Raw genomic sequence first — 6,009 nt, 5'->3', positions numbered from 1 at the left:
GGCGATTCTTTCTATTGTGAAGTCATGCAGTGTGAAACCCCCTGTCTCCGATCCATCGTGCAATGTGAACACAGCAGCGACTGACTGCTACCTCAGATAGTCACGCAGTGTGAAAACAACGGTGATCCGACGAGTTTGAAAATCGTGCCGAGTTCACACTGCACGATTTTAGCCCGATTTTTCACTCGCCGACAGGTTTTGCGAAATCGCCGACAAATGCCCGACATCGGAGGCAAATCGGTGCTCGTTCACGCGAGTGACAATCACGCAGTGTGAATTATCAAAGATGCGATCTGAGGGAATCGCCGACACGTCGCAGACGCCCGCAAAATTTTTGGCATGCTAAATATCTGGAGCTGTCTGCGATTCACAATCACGCTGTGTGAAATGAGTTCTGACTGAAAAACACATCGGCGATGACCTACAGCCAATGAGAGACCAAGATACAGGGCAGCGGGAAGTTCGGGGAGGAGTTATAGACCAGAATATCAGTATTTTAATAGATATATGAACAATTATATCATACAGAAACAAGCACAAACATTTGCTTGACCAGCCACAACATCAGCATAACAGTTACTGCTAAATTATTTACCTCCAACTCTCTTTGCAGAACACCCAATCCCTGTTCCCTGCATCTCCCTCCTGCATAATCTGTTTTTCTTTTTCTCCTTGTAGCTGGAAATCAGCTCACAGACAATTTGCGGGCTATATATATATTTTTTTAATAATTACAAGTCTTGCTGGAGAACTCCGGTCTGACACACGCGGGTTCTCGCGTTATTTCCTTATCACTTCTCGCTTGTGTTTTGTTGTGACACGTAGTTTGCAGACCAGAAAGAGCTGTCAGCCATTCTTCCTATTGTGAAGTCATGCAATGTGAAACCCCCTGTCGCCGATCCATCGTGCAATGTGAACACAGCAGCAACTGAATGCTACCCCAGATAGTCACGCAGTGTGAAAACAACGGCGATCCGACGACTTTGAAAATCGTGCGGTGTGAACTCGGCATTACAAGCACCTGCGAGGCTGCGACTGTTACCGATGACTTGTGTTGTGACAATGTGTTAGAACATTAAAGCAATTATTCTTTTTTGAGTTTTGAGATATGTTATATTTGTCATATTTCACTGCAGAAAAGCACAAATGCAGCCATAAATGTAAAACTTTTGTAATGTAATGTAAAACTTTTCAGTCATGCATCATACATCACATTTTCTCACATCTTTCAGACAATTAGTGTCATGTATATATAGTTTTTTTGTAAATCATTATATTACATTATAATGCATATAATCATTGTGTTGAGTTCCCTGTTCCAACAGCTTTTTGGTCACCATATGGTTCAGTGTGCTCTTGTGTTTGTTGAATCATTCTTGACATTTCTGATAGTATATGAATGTGAATGTTACTACAGCTGAAGTCATTTGTTTAAGAGAATGTTTTTATTAACATTTTGTAATTCAATAACCATTTCGCTGAAAAAGCCTTCCACGTGGAAGCTATGTGTGGAAGTTGTTTTGCAGGAAAATGCAAGTTAATTTAATCCTTGCATACTGGACTGTTCCTTCATTTATGTCCTAGGAATGGCATAGCACTCATATGTGCGGGGCATGCGGCCAAAACCGCTGGTTGTGGGATTTATGTCAATCTCCTCTGGAGGTACCCCATGGCTTTGAAGGTGAAGTGCTGGAGGAGGGAAGTGAAGAAGATAAAGAGCTCTATGCGAGCCAAAGCCTCGCCGAGAAACACACGCTTGCCTGTCAAGAGAGCACAGTTCAAAAATCATCTTTTCCTCATGTATCAGCAATTTAATTGTCTGTGATTTGCCTCAGTGGGAACCAATGAGGAATCAGTAGGGTTATATTTGTCCCCATATGTCTAAAACGGTAAAAAAAAATGTAATTATGTAGCATGTGTCAACCTCAGTTTTCATAAAGAGGTCAAATTTGTATAGTCTAATATATACAAAGAAGCAGTGAACTAGAAAATTTTTTGAAAAAAAATTTATACCAGAGAAATCAAGTTGTCAAAATGATATTCTGTGTCAGGATTGTCTTTCTCCATATAGGTGGAGTTTCACTTTTTTTTTTTTTTTATGTTTTTTTACATACCTTATATAGGCCTACCATATTTTCTACATTTCAATTATTTATAGCCTATATAATTTCTTCTTCATTTACAATACATTTACAATTAACAATGACTGGTAGGCTATACAAAGAGTGGAATAAAAAATGTTAAAAAATATATTTGTTTTATTAATAGCTCTGGCAAAATCAATTGGCTCTGGTCTGGTCCGCCTATGTCTTTCTCCTGTGAAAGAGAACAACATAATTAATACAATAATTATACCGCAGTCTCACAAGCAGAATGTGAGCGAATATTTAAATAGGCCTGTTTGTTGACAGGAAAAAGGATAAATAAGTACATGTTTCCATTTATTTTTACCTCTTGAATTTTTAGCACAAAGGCATCAATTAAGTCCTGCGGACACGAGGGGTCCACATTATTTATCCGTGCCTTGGCCTGACATTTACAGTACTCTCTGGCCTTGTCTATGTCTCTAAACAGCTGGTGGTGCAGGAAAAAGGCTGCCTAGCTTAGGAAATACATTATCGATCTATAAAGAAAGAAAATAAAGTTATTTATGCATGAAATATTCAGATGACTTACAAAACCAAAATATTATAATATTATAACAAATTTAATTCAGATTTAGCTTAACAAATTTGCTGTTGCAGGGCTATTTGTTTCGCTTTTTACTCCTGTTTGTTTTACTTTTTACTACACTCTGGAAACTTCCATTCCACAAAAGGTTCTTTATAGTGAAAAATATTCTTCTAAGAACTGTTCACAGGAAGGTTCTTTGGGGAACAAAAATGGTTCTTCTATGGCATTGCCTTGAAAACCCCCTTTATTTTTAAGAGTGTATACAAAATATAAATGACAATTAAAACTTCTTAGGAGTACAATACCTGTCCAATAGGGCTATTGAGGACAGTGAAGACAGAATTTACAGTCTGAAGCAGAAACTTAAACGGTGGATCCTCAAATTCAAACCTATGCCAAAAGACAATGCTGCAGATCACACTGGCCACAGCATTAGACAGCATGTCTGCAGGGCTGAATGCAGAGCCTTTGAGGAGAAAAGAACATAAGATCAAAATACTAAGATCAAGAGTTTAGAGTTTATGTCAACTGATAACCTGAATATAAGAAAGGACATGCAGAGAATATTAAATGATTTAACCTTATATATATTAGACATATTATATATTAAACATTTCCACAAGATTCTCAGGCTCCTCCCTGACTCGTTCCTCGATGCTCCTGCGGCCCATTCCGAAGTTCTTCAGTGTCATAAGAGTGAACCTGCGCATCTCCTTCCATCGGTATCCACCGGTGGACAGAACACCTGCACACAGAGACAATGTTAACAGCATTTCTGGTCTTCTAATGTTAAACAAAAATAGTGAACTCACCATATCCAAGTGTGATCTTCATCAACAGGGCATAGTTGGCCCTGACACTGAATTCTTCACCAAGACCAACCACAGTATCCTTTAGGGCTTGATATCCAGAAATGATCACCACAGGAGTGTTTGCCAACCAGATGGTGACAACAGAGCCATACTTATTAAGGGAAGAACAGCAAGAACAGATGAATAACCAAGAATAACAATCTTTATGCAAATGTATCCAAGTATACTTATTTATATAATTGGTACAGATATAATATGAGTTATAATGTGCTTTAGTCAGCAATTCAGAGGGCAAAAAAGCAAAAGTACAATTCATCTTTGAACAACAGCAATAAAGGGATCCTCTAAATTACATATTTAATCCTCTCTGGAGAGAAAATTTGAGAATCTCACCTACACTCTAAAAATTGTCTGGGTTATTTTTTATTATTTATATACATGTTTATTTTATCCAGCTTAATGAGTTAAAATGCATGTCCCAACTTGTTAGGTTACTTTAGCCAAGCATGTGTTCTGTCCAATATTTACCCAGCACTGGGTTGCCAGCCATGTTGTTTATAATCATTTTACAGTATAAAAAACAGTGGAAAAAAAAAGTGACGTGACATGTGGCCAAGTATGGTGACCCATACTCGGAATTAGTGCTCTGCATTTACCCATCCAAAGGGCACACACCCAGCAGTGAACACACACAGTGAACACACACCCGGAGCAGTGGGCAGCCATTTTTGCTGCGGCGCCCGGGGAGCAGTTGGGGGTTCGGTGCCTTGCTCAAGGGCACCTCAGTCGTGGTATTGAGGGTGGAAGAGAGCACTGTACATTCACTCCCCCCACCCACAATCCCTGCCGGTACAAGACTCGAACCCACAACCTTTGGGTTACGAGTCCGATTCTCTAACCATTAGGCCACAACTTCCCCCTATAAGCACCAATAGTACTAAATGGTATATGCACATATTCTTCTACGTCCTGACAGCCATCCAAGCACAAACAGCTGTTCATATTGAATACTGACCTTTAGGTAATACTTGTATGGTTCCTTGAAATCAATTTGAAGTATATTTCTCAGCACTGGATTTGGAGTGGTCATGGAGGCAGCTGCCCAATGCTGCTCTGCTTTCTTCAACTCTTCCACAGCAATAACTGCACCAAGCCAGCTGTGACAACATATAATACATTTGTCAATGTTATATCCATCTTATATCCAAAATTCACAAGACTGATGACGTAGCAATAATAGGAATGAGAGGAAGAGTGTCTGCTGTGGTGAAATGACATGCTGTCAACTACTGTCTGTATTAACACGAACACTTGTTATAAAGTCTGTTGATGTTTTTCAGGAAATTTCTGTTTTAGCCAAGCCCACCAAGAAAGGTATAGAAAATAGCACAATTGTTCTACTGAGCTACAGGACTTAGTCTGAAAGCTTGCATTAATATTATATTAAATTAGCATGTTATATACGTTTTTAAAAAGTGTTAATGCAACAACTCTACAGTACAGGCTATTATACGGAGTAGCTGTATATATAATATAGCAGTAAGTTCTATCTGATACATTGTAGTAAAAATGTTTCTTAATTCTGAAATATACAGGACCCTGTGTAAAAATATGACGTTTAAAATATGACAGTTCTGTTCAGTGCATTAGGTGTGAGTTTGGACCTTTGCCCTTCTAAAAAAAAAGAAAGAAAAAAAAGAACTTTGCTTCAAATCAAATGTTGATACTCATAAAATCTGAACCTTTTACAAAACCATTGCGCTAGGCTAATGCATGTTGGTGAACCTGCTAGAGTGTTTTTTCCCCGTTACAATTAGCTTCTCGACAAAACAGGACTGTAGTTATCCATTATTTTATTGTAGATTAACATATCACAAATAATAAAAAATTTTGGTATGTTGTTTAAAAAGTTAACATAACTGAAGGTTTTCTGTGTTTATAAAGACATCAAAGGCAATCATTTTAACTGATTGCGCCCCTAAGATTACAGACGTATAGGAGACCGGGTATGGTTGTAACATGGGGAAAGTTGTAACAACACCTATTCCACCTATAAGGGATAAGCTAGGAGTCCTATGATAACTGCATTATTTAACCACTTTTTTAACCAAAACTATATTTTGTTTAGTACTTATTGTCAGGACCCCGGGCTGATCGGCCTGGCTTTGTCTGTCTGTTCGTGTTTATGGTTGTCATGTGCATCTAGCACATGGCTTCTGTTTTGTCCTGGAGATTTCATTTGGTTACCTCTGCCTGTCCTTACTTCAGCAGCAGCCTGCACCTATGTGGTTTTGCCACCTAGACTCTCTTGCCATTCTGTGACTGTTGCCCGACTAAGGATTAATTTGACTATTTTGAGCTGTTTTCACCTGCCACTGCTTGTTATCCTGCTCATTGATTGCCCTACTTATTTCTCTTGTGTGTGTGTTGTACTTTGCCCGATTGTTGTTTGTTCACCTGCCTTTGGGTTCTCTCTGTTACTGTCCGTGACAACTTATACTGATAAAACCATATAATTTACATT

At 38.6% G+C, this 6,009-nt stretch overlaps 1 pseudogene; it reads right to left on the bottom strand.

Annotated features, from left to right (window-relative positions):
• Nucleotides 1-2,287: 2,287 nt before the first annotated feature.
• Nucleotides 2,288-4,682, bottom strand: LOC107757334 (cytochrome P450 2M1-like; annotated as a pseudogene).
• Nucleotides 4,683-6,009: the final 1,327 nt, after the last annotated feature.

Source organism: Sinocyclocheilus rhinocerous, unplaced genomic scaffold, assembly GCF_001515625.1.
Source record: "Sinocyclocheilus rhinocerous isolate Xijiao unplaced genomic scaffold, SAMN03320098_v1.1 scaffold1152, whole genome shotgun sequence".
In the NCBI taxonomy this organism is placed as follows: domain Eukaryota; kingdom Metazoa; phylum Chordata; class Actinopteri; order Cypriniformes; family Cyprinidae; genus Sinocyclocheilus; species Sinocyclocheilus rhinocerous.
This window is presented reverse-complemented; position numbering and strand designations above follow the sequence as displayed.